This window comes from Panthera leo, chromosome D4, assembly GCF_018350215.1.
Source record: "Panthera leo isolate Ple1 chromosome D4, P.leo_Ple1_pat1.1, whole genome shotgun sequence".
Classification (NCBI taxonomy): domain Eukaryota; kingdom Metazoa; phylum Chordata; class Mammalia; order Carnivora; family Felidae; genus Panthera; species Panthera leo.
Window position 1 is genome coordinate 48658378 of NC_056691.1, and position 12057 is coordinate 48670434.

Genomic DNA, 12057 nt, shown 5'->3' on the forward strand with positions numbered 1-12057 from the left:
TTTTTCACATTCGAATCAGAAGAGCCACTTTCACCTGAATGGTGAAAATAAGATAATGTGACACCCACAGCTGGTGATAGCTATGGGATGTAATATTGTAGCTAACATTGGTACCCCCATTCATATCCTCTTAGTCATTGCCATCTCTATGCACATTGGCCCAAGCTCTACCTGATAATACCTGCATCTCTTTGTGGACTTGTGTGGCCTTGGGAGCTGTTTCTACACATGTGTGGCAGGTCAAAAGTAATGAGGAATTAATATTCCATGAGAGAAGCCCTCATTAATAACTGAGAGGACCTAGTAGGTTAAACACCCTAATTTGCTCACTTTATGGATGGAATAACATGGAGTTGCATGTCAATACCATCTTCCAGACCTCTAGCTGAATGAACTCCAGTGGAACTTGGTAATGCACCATTGTTTATCTTCCTTCCTCCCCTGTTTTGTTTTATTTTTTTCTTTCACTCTCCTACAAGAGCCTCTGCGAAACATCTTCCAAAAATACTATGTGCACTCCAAATATACCATTGTGTTGGAGGGTCTCTTTTTGGGGGAACCCAAATAAGACATCTGGGAGTATAGAGTAAGACAGTTTTATGGAATAACACCATCAATTGAAAGGAAGAGGAGGTCAGAAGTAAAGACTCCTGGTGGTACTTGACTTATCCAGTAATCCTGACTGATTTCCAAAACTTGGTCTGTTTCTCTTTTTTTCTATTTTGTGAACCACACTAGTGTTCTTTTAGTACGTGTTTTTTTTTTTTCCTTCTAATTGAAAGATTAGTGTTTGAATCCAACTATAGATACAAGTACCATCCTACATCCTGTCCCTGTGGTTAGCTGGATAATGACCCCACCAAAATGTCCATGTCCTAATCTCTGAAACATGGGGAAAACAGTTTTGGAAATATGATTACATCCGTATCTTGAGATATGGAGAGTGTCCTCCATTCTCCAGGTGAGCCCTAAATGAAATCAAATGTATTTTTTTTAATATGGAGGCATTGGTGATTGGACCACATAGCAGAGGAAAAGCCACAGAGGTAGATAGTGGAGTGATGTAGCCAAGCCAAGGAATTTTGGCTGCCACCAGAAACCAGAGGGGTCAAGGACAGATTCCCCCACCTAGAGTCTCTGGAAGGAGTGAAGTTCTGTGAACACTTTAAATTTGGCCCAGTGGTACTAGGTTCAAACTTCTGACCTGCAGAACTGTGAAAGAATAAATTTCTGTTGTTTAAACCATCAAGTTTGTTGTGATTTTTTACAGTAGTCACAGGAAACTAACACAGCCCCACTGAACACCGGGGTACAAACCCCATATTTAGAGACCAGGTATCGAATCCTGCTGGCCCTCTAAGCCATTTTTCTTCTTTTTGGAAACCTCTTATCCTTCTCTAGTTGCTCATCCATTGAAATCCTAGTCTGAGTCCTGGCTGAATCTCAGGTTAGTCAAAATAATCGGAATTTATGTCAAAGCAAATAATTTTATGAACAGTTTGCATAATGACTAGTTTACCTAAAATATGACCATACCCTACTTGTTCATTTCATTTTGTTTACATCTTTGTGTCTTGTTTTCTGCTAAATTACTTATTATTTAAATGCATTAAAAGATGTCAATGGGGCTTTTCGGAAGATGGCAGCATAGGAGGACACTGGGCTCACCGTGCGTCCTGCTGATCACTTGGATTCCACCTACACCTGCCTAAATAACCCAGGAAACCACCAGAGGATTAGCAGAACGGAGTCTCTGGAGCCAGCGCAGAAGAGAGGCCCACTGAAGAGGGCCAGAAAGGCATGGCAGGAGATCTTCAATGTGATGAACAGAAAAAATATGCAGCCGAGAATCCTTTATCCAACAAGTCTGTCATTTAGAATAGGAAGAGAGATAAAGGTGTTCCCAAACAAAAACTGAAGGAATTCGTTACCACTAAACCAGCCCTACAAGAGATCCTAAGGGGAATCCTGTGAGACAAAGTACCAGAGACATCGCTACAAGCATAAAACACACAGACATCACAATGACTCTAAACCCGTATCTTTCTATAATAACACTGAATGTAAATGGACTAAATGCGCCAACCAAAAGACATAGGGTATGAGAATGGATAAAAAAACAAGACCCATCTATTTGATGTCTACAAGACACTCATTTTAGACCTGAGGACACCTTCAGATTGAGAGTGAGGGGATGGAGAACTATTTATCATGCTACTGGAAGCCAAAAGAAAGCTGGAGTAGCCATACTTATATCAGACAAACTAGACTTTAAATTAAAGGCTGTAACAAGAGATGAAGAAGGACATTATATAATAATTACAGGGTCTATCCATCAGGAAGAGCTAACAGTTATAAATGTCTATGCGCCGAATACGGGAGTGCCCAAATACATAAAACAATTACTCATAAACATAAGCAACCTTATTGATAAGAATGTGGTAATTGCAGGGGACTTTAACACTCCACTTACAGAAATGGATAGATCATCTAGACACACGGTCAATAAAGAAACAAGGACCCTGAATGACACATTGGATCAGATGGACTTGACAGGTATATTTAGAACTCTGCATCCCAAAGCAACAGAATATACTTTCTTCTCGAGTGCACATGGAACATTCTCCAAGATAGATCACATACTTGGTCACAAAACCCCTTCATAAGTATACAAGAATTGAAATCATACCATGCATGCTTTCAGACCACAATGCTATGAAGCTTGAAATCAACCACAGGAAAAAGTCTGGAAAACCTCCAAAAGCATGGAGGTTAAATAACACCCTACTAAAGAATGAGTGGGTCAACCAGGCAATTAGAGAAGAAATTAAAAAATATATGGAAGCAAACGAAAATGAAAATCCAACAATCCAAACGCTTTGGGATGCAGCAAAGGCAGTCCTGAGAGGAAAATACACTGCAATCCAGGCCTATCTCAAGAAACAAGAAAATACAAAATCTAACAGCATACCTAAAGGAAATAGAAGCAGAACAGCAAAGGCAGCCTAAACCCAGCAGAAGAAGAGAAATACTAAAGATCAGAGCAGAAATAAACAATATAGAATCTAAAAAAAACTGTAGAGCAGATCAACGAAACCAAGAGTTGGTTTTTTGAAAAAATAAACAAAATTGACAAACGTCTAGACAGGCTTCTCAAAAAGGAAAGGGAGATGACCCAAATAGATAAAATCATGAATGAAAATGGAATGATTACAACCAATCCCTCAGGGATACAAACAATTATCAGGGAATACTATGAAAAATTATATGCCAACAAATTGGACAACCTGGAAGAAATGGACAAATTCCTAAACACCCACACGCTTCCAAAACTCAATCAGGAGGAAATAGAAAGCTTGAACAGACCCATAACCAGCGAAGAAATTGAATCGGTTATCAAAAATCTCCCAACAAATAAGAGTCCAAGACCAGATGGCTTCCCAGGGGAGTTCTACCAGACGTTTAAAGCAGAGATAATACCTATCCTTCTCAAGCTATTCCAAGAAATAGAAAGGGAAGGAAAACTTCCAGACTCTTCTATGAAGCCAGTATTACTTTGATTCCTAAACCAGACAGAGACCCAGCAAAAAAAGAGAACTACAGGCCAATATCCCTGATGAATATGGATGCAAAAATTCTCAATAAGATACTAGTAAAATCGAATTCAACAGCATATAAAAAGAATTATTCACCATGATCAAGTGGGATTCATTCCTGGGATGCAGGGCTGGTTCAACATTCGCAAATCAATCAACGTGATACATCACATTAATATAAGAAAAGACAAGAACCATACGATCCTGTCAATCGATGAAGAAAAGGCATTTGACAAAATTCAGCACCCTTTCTTAATAAAAACCCTTCAGAAAGTCAGGATAGAAGGAACATACTTAAACATCATAAAAGCCATTTATGAAAAGCCCACAGCTAACATCATCCTCAATGGGGAAAAACTGAGAGCTTTTTTCCGGATATCAGGAACACGACAGGGATGTCCACTCTCACTGCTGTTGTTTAACATAGTGTTGGAAGTTCTAGCATCAGCAATCAGACAGCAAAAGGAAATCAAAGGCATCAAAATTGGCAAAGATGAAGTCAAGCTTTCACTTTTTGCAGATGACATGATACTATACATGGAAAATCCAACAGACTCAACCAAAAGTCTGCTAGAACTGATACATGAGTTCAGCAAAGTTGCAGGATACAAAATCAATGTACAGACATCAGTTGCATTCTTATACACTAACAATGAAGCAACAGAAAGACAAATAAAGAAACTGATCCCATTCACAATTGCACCAAGAAGCATAAAGTACCTAGTAATAAATCTAACCAAAGATTTAAAAGATATGTATGCTGAAAACTATAGAAAGCTTATGAAGGTAATTGAAGAAGATATAAAGAAATGGAAAGACATTCCCTGCTCATGGATTGGAAGAATACATATTGTCAAAATGTCAATACTACCCAAAGCTATCTACACATTCAATGCAATCCCAATCAAAATTGCACCAGCATTCTTCTCAAAGCTAGAACAAGCAATCCTAAAATTCATATGGAACCACAAAAGGCCCCGAATAGCCAAAGTAATTTTGAAGAAGAAGACCAAAGCAGGAGGCATCACAATCCCAGACTTTAGCCTCTACTACAAAGCTGTCATCATCAAGACAGCATGGTATTGGCACAAAAACAGACACATAGACCAATGGAATAGAATAGAAACCCCAGAACTAGACCCACAAACGTATGGCCAACTCATCTTTTACAAAGCAGGAAAGAACATCCAATGGAAAAAAGACAGTCTCTTTAACAAATGGTGCTGGGAGAACTGGACAGCAACATGTAGAAGGTTGAAACTAGACCACTTTCTCACACCATTCACAAAAATAAACTCAAAATGGATAAAGGACCTGAATGTGAGACAGGAAACCATCAAAACCCTGGAGGAGAAAGCAGGAAAAGACCTCTCTGACCTCAGCCGTAGCAATCTCTTACTCGACACATCCCCAACGGCAAGGGAATGAAAAGCAAAAATGAATTACTGGGACCTTATGAAGATTAAAAGCTTCTGCACAGCAAAGGAAACAACCAACAAAACTAAAAGGCAACCAACAGAATGGGAAAAGATATTTGCAAATGACATATCGGACAAAGGGCTAGTATCCAAAATTTATAAAGAGCTCACCAAACTCCACACCTGAAAAACAACCCAGTGAAGAAATGGGCAGAAAACATGAATAGACACTTCTCTAAAGAAGACATCCGGATGGCCAACGGGCACATGAAAAGATGCTCAACGTCGCTCCTCATCAGGGAAATACAAATCAAAACCACACTCAGATATCACCTCACGCCAGTCAGAGTGGCCAAAATGAACAAATCAGGAGACTATAGATGCTGGCGAGGATGTGGAGAAACGGGAACCCTCTTGCACTGTTGGTGGGAATGCAAATTGGTGCAGCCACTCTGGAAAACAGTGTGGAGGTTCCTCAAAAAATTAAAAATCAACCTACCCTATGACCCAGCAATAGCACTGCTAGGAATTTACCCAAGGGATACAGGAGTACTGATGCATAGGGGCACTTGCACCCCAATGTTTATAGCAGCACTCTCAACAATAGCCAAATTATGGAAAGAGCCGAAATGTCCATCAACTGATGAATGGATAAAGAAATTGAGGTTTATATACACAATGGAGTACTACATGGCAGTGAGAAAGAACGAAATATGGCCCTTTGTAGCAACGTGGATGGAACTGGAGAGTGTGATGCTAAGTGAAATAAGCCATACAGAGAAAGACAGATACTATATGTTTTCACTCTTATTTGGATCCTGAGAAACTTAACAGAAACCCATGGGAGAGGGGAAGGAAAAAAAAAAAGTGGTTAGAGTGGGAGAAAGCCAAAGCATAAGAGACTCTTAAAAACTGAGAATAAACTGAGGGTTGATGGGGGGTGGGAGGGAGGGGATGGTGGGTGATGGGTATTGAGGAGCGCACCTTTTGGGATGAGCACTGGGTGTTGTATGGAAACCAATTTGACAATAAATTCATATATTGAAAAAAAATCATTAATCCATTGACCCATTTTCTGGCCTCTTATTCTTATTTTTTCTAAAAGGTTTAGAAAGTATAATCATCGTAATGATAGGAAAAAGAAAACCTTATCTAACTTGATAAATGTCATAAACTGAGTTCCTTTTAATAATAAAACAGAGGCGCCTGGGTGGCTCAGTTGTTAAAGCGTCCGACTTCAGCTCAGGTCATGATCTCACAGTTTGTGAGTTTGAGCCCTGTGTCGGGCTCTCTCAGAGCCTTGAGCCTGCTTCAGATTCTGTGTCTCATTCTCTCTCTGCCCCCCCCCCCCCACTTGTGCTCTGTCTCTGTCTCTCAAAAATAAGTAAATGTAAAAAAATTTTTTTAATAATAAAACTTAAATTTACAAACTTAAAAAAAATATGTCAATGGGCACACTGAATTTTGTATATATATTAATTATATAATTATATATAAATATATTTATATACAAAATTGTGCCCATTGACACTGTCTATATATAGAGACATATATAGAGAGAGAGTCTTTATATATATGTGTATATATATATATATATATATATAGAGAGAGAGAGAGAGAGAGAGAACAAGTTATCCAGTCTAATACTTGTGAGATTATTCTAATTTGTATATATGGAACAATGGAAGAACTCTTGAAACAGTATATTTAGGTCCTCTAACTTCACATATTAATATAAATAAATTGCATTTTACTTTGTCTTTTTTTCATTATAAAGGCTCAAATTATATTGCTTTTAGGCAAACTGAGCATAAGGAATATTGGATTTAGGGCCAGTGGCTTTAGGAATGTGATATGTTGTGTTTTTTGACTCAAAATTTTACACTGAAATTTATGTATAATAAAATAGTATAGCAAAGGGATAGACAAAGGTTAACAGTTTGAATGTTGCTTAATCATTATATTTGCTATAAAAGGCTAGAGAATTTGCTAGATCTTTCTGAATCCATTTCCTCATCAATAATGTTTATATAATTCACCCCTGCCTCATAGCTCGCACTGATCTCAGGACAAAATTATTTGGCTCTTCAATGGAAGTAGAGTTGAAATCTGGCATCTGTAATGTAATGCACATATATAGAAATGGCCTCGACCATGGAGTCCATGATTCACTCAAACTTTCTTCATTCCTACAAAAAGCAGAAGTTCCTGTCCATTTTGCCACCAGAATCTCAGACTACCCCTATACCATCAAAAAATAACTCCCTCATTACTACCTCCATGTGCCCACAGGCTGTAAAATACCTTTTCCTAACTACCCTTCCTTTGGGCCTATATTTCTCTTCTCAGGGAATGAGTGGAAATCCTTGATAGACTCTTGCCCATGCTGCGCCCTCTGCCTTCCCCAATATCCCAGTTGTTATTTCATCCAGCCAACATAGTCAGTGATTCAGAGAATTTTGGCAGTATTTCGTCTAAACTGTCCCTGATACCGCAGTCTAAATTCAAGTCTTCTTTCTGCTTTCTGTTTCATCATTTGAAAGTTCTTATTATTGAACTTAGCATGCCATTAAGTGAAAATAGATTAAGACATAGTGCCTACCCAAGATTAGGGGCTCAGTAAGTATGCATTGAATGAATAAATGAAAAAGAGCTAAAACTAATATAAGAGCTGAGTGTACTGCATTTTCTCATAGCAAAATATTTTAAATGGCATTTTGATTTTTCATGGAATGTCCCCTCAAATTTAGTCAGCACAAAATGTCACTGAACTATAGTTTTGCCACACTGCTAGTGAAGTACAATGGGCGCACACTCATTTTAATATTTAGCTGTTATGTTGTTTGTAGTGCCTAGCTGGTTGGCTTTGGAAGAGCTGGGTTAAAGTGTTGGACTGGAAGAGAGCCCTCCCCCCAAATTTTAAGGGTTAATACAGTTCTCATAAAATTCACTTTATAAAATACAGTGACAGAATTGTTTTCTATAAAAGAAAGGTAATTTCTTTTATATTCTCTATTCTTAGCTCAAAGAACATTTTTATACCTATATGAAATATTCTGGGGCAAAGAATAAAGATATATCTAGATAGATAAATAGATAGATAGATAGATATAGATACAGATTCATAGAGTCACTGAAGATATTCAGCTAATGAATGAGTTAGACAAGTTCCAGTTTCTATTACTTAAACATGGAAATGGTCCAAAGAACAAAATTGTATAACATTCCATTAATTCATGTAATGTGTGATGTATTAAAGCCATTATTTGTGTAGCTGTACAAAGCCATGCATTACCTGTACCAAGGTCAGAGGGCCCAAACACAGATTTCACCTCTGCTATAATACTACAATCAATAGCTTTTATTGACAGTGTAGATCTGACATTTTCTATCCCACTATATGATTTGTTTATTTCATTGAATCTCAATTTATTCATTAAGAAGTACAATACAAAATTGTATTACCAATGTGTAAACATTGGTAGGAAGATTAAATATGAGATAATACCTCTGACATGTGATAGAAAGCAAACAGTCTTTGTTCAGGTTACACGGTAAATAAATTGGGATTAGTTTGGGGAAGGAAGAGAACCTTCAGAAAATTTGTCTGATCCATCAACTTTGATTTCTCTCAAAGTCAGGAGAATTGTGAATGAACATTTATGTTCATATAAAACTGCGTAAGTCTTCATTCTGCTCTTTGATGTTCATAACCTCCTACCAGCTATTTAGGCATCTGCATTGTTAGTTCAGAACTAAAGTGAAGCAAATGTCACAGAGTGGACAAGTGAATCAAGCCTCCAGATTGGGTCAGCAATCCATAGCCTGCAGGCCAAGTCCAGCTTGCTGCCCATTTTATAAATAAAGTTTTATTGGAACACAGCATGTTCATTTATTCACACATTGTCTATGGCTGCTTTTGTACTACAGTAGCAGAGTTGAATAGTTGCAACAGAGACCATATGGCTCACAAATATTTTCCATTTAGCTCTTTATAGAAAACATTTGCTGAGCCAAGCTCTACACGACTCAGGAAAACAAAGCCTTACTACAATGGAGAATGGCTTTGTGTGACTGAAGGAGATATTTTGAATGGGGATATGATTTGGAATATACATGCAGGAAGCTCAAGAATAATTCAGTTTCTTGAAACAAAACATTAGAGACTGGCTAGATTTTAGCAGTAGTAAAATATGGCAATTTGCATGTAGAACCCTCAGAGTAAATTTGATTGAATCAATTTAAAGGATTTCATCAGTCAGGCAGCTAAAATCACAGAGTGGCAATCTAATGATTTCAGCATGATCAGATTAGGTTGACTATCCATATTTTCTCCACAAACTACGATAATCTCATGACTGTCAAAAATCACTTAACTGGACAATATTGGACCTCATATAGGTAAGATATCTAACACTGGTGTCATAGGTTTATGGTCAAACTACAGACATTCATTTTAAGGGGATATTATTTCAGTATCAATAGATAGAGAAGCAAATAGATGAAAGTAATATATCACTACTTTTTGAGCCCAGATTCCATTAGCTATTCAAGGATGGGAATGCAAGAATTGAGCAATTATGACTGTCTAGTATCTTTCATGTTCAAGACAATCAACAAATGTTTTGTGGTGGCAATACATCAAATTAATTATATTTGGTCTGTGTGGCTAATTCAGGGTAGATTCCTTAACATTTTCAATTGGAGAATTTTTTAAATACAAACATTCCTAAATGCATAATCCGCCATACTGAGGGATGACTACTGTTAATATTTTTATCTGGACAATTTTAATGTTCTTTGTGTGTGTCTCTGTGAGCATCTATTGTACAAACCACTCTGTGTGTGTGTGTGTGTGTGTGTGTGTGTGTGTGTGTGCGCGTCTATATGTGTGCATGTGTTTTCAGTTATAGTGTATTGTCTGTCAATACACTTATATACCATTATTTTTAGTATTTCAACATGGAACTATGTTATAATTACTTTTCAAATTCCCCATTATTATTTATATAAATTATATATTGTTACAATTATTGAACTGTAAGTAAATCTGGAATATAGGCCAAAGGTTTCTTTGTCCATATCTCTGGCTTCTTTATAGGATAAATTCCTCAAGAGAAATACTCGGTCAAAGTATGTTTACTCATTCATTTGCTTATTTATGTGTAATTTATGTGATAAGCACCATTCTACTTTCTATATTGAATATAACCTTTGCATGTTACATATCACAAAAGTGTGTAGACTTACTATTCTCATAATTCAGAAATCTTGAGGCTAGTGTTCACACAAAAATATGCAAGAAAATGTTTGCTTTGTCTGTACTAAAAAGTATTTTCCCAAAAACATAGAACTTATTTAGTGGCATAAAAGTGGGGAGTATATACTATTATTCCACATTTATATCTTTGTGTATATGAGAGGAATAATAGCGATATGCAAATACTTACATTATGTCTAATATAATGGGAGCTGATCTACTATAGGAATTAAAATCACCAGAGAAATGGATTATCATGACTTCCTAAAGGTTATTATATAGAAAAAGGAATGAAATAAATCATATATATTACTTCACAAAGAATGAATATTTTTAGGTTGATTTAACAGTAATGGTCTCATGTTTCCTTTAAGATTTTTTTTCCCTAAGATTTATAGCATTTATTCTAAAATATTTTCAGTACATCTTTAAAGCAAAATTGTGCTGATTTTACACAGGAAGCAAATGAAATTTCTTAATTTTATTTTAAAAATAAGCTATTGTATTGCCTATTTAGTAATGTAGCCGAGATCCTGATTGCTTTATACAGGGAATAGAGAGGCTGTTGTGTATTCTGTAAATCACATAATGAAATTGCCTATTGTCTAAAACAAAGCCATTTTTTTTCTTTAATCAGTCCGCCTTACATTATACATTTATAGGTATTGTATGCAAGTCTAGATTGAGATTCTTTGAAAAATTACATAAGCACAGGAAAATTTTATTTATATTATCTAATCCCTAAAAACATACATTTAGGTTATTGATCTAATTATCTTCAATTTAGAAAAGTATGACCTGAAAATTTACAGATGAACATTTGTCCCCATAAAATTCATGACCTGTACTAAGAATGGTGGTGAATTGGTTATCTAAACAATGGTCATGTGATTCTTTCTGCCCCCTTCTGATTGATCTTCCTCCATCCCATACCCCACTTGTTGCCATATTCTATCCTTCAGGCATGTTGCCATGGTGGGAAAATTGCAACCAGGTTACAGAATGTATCCAGTGGAACCATGAAGTGCAAAGAGTTTAGAACATAAAGAAAGGCTAAGATGACCAAGGAGTTGCTTTGGGGTCGAAAGGGGTCCAGACTCAGAGTAGTCAATAGCCCTGGTTGGTTTCTCTGAAAGACACTTGAGTTCAATAAGGGAAATGATAGAATATGAAGTATTTATTTCCTCAGCAACCTTTATTTTGCTATTGTTGTTTCCTTCACACTTAGCCCCATGACCCAGAAAACAACTTCTGTATTCCATAACTGAATGTGTTCAGTATTCTCGGTATTCCGTAACCGAGATCTTCACTTACTTACCTTCATCAGCTCATTTAAACCCATAACAACCTATGAAGTTGGAACTACTTTCATCTATATTTTTATAATGAGACAAAAGAGTCACAGACTATAAAGTCGCAGAATGCAAATGCATGCTGTCTCACTTCTAAACACTAAATAGACATCTAAAACAACAATAGTTGCAACAATAGCAGCTAACATGTATTTAGTTCTCACTATGCCTAAGAGACTTTGAAATACATTACATGGATTGACCCAGTCTCCACAAAAGTCTTTTGAAGTAGGTACTAATATTACCTACATTTTTAAGAGAGAGAGAGAGAGAGAGAGAGAGAGAAATTCAAGAAACAGACTCTTAACTACAGAGAACAAACTGATGGTTACCAGAGAGGAGGTGGATGGGGGATGGGTTAAATAGGTGATGGGGATTAAGGAGTGCCCTTGCTGTGATGAGCATCCAGTGTTGTATTAAAGTGTTGAATC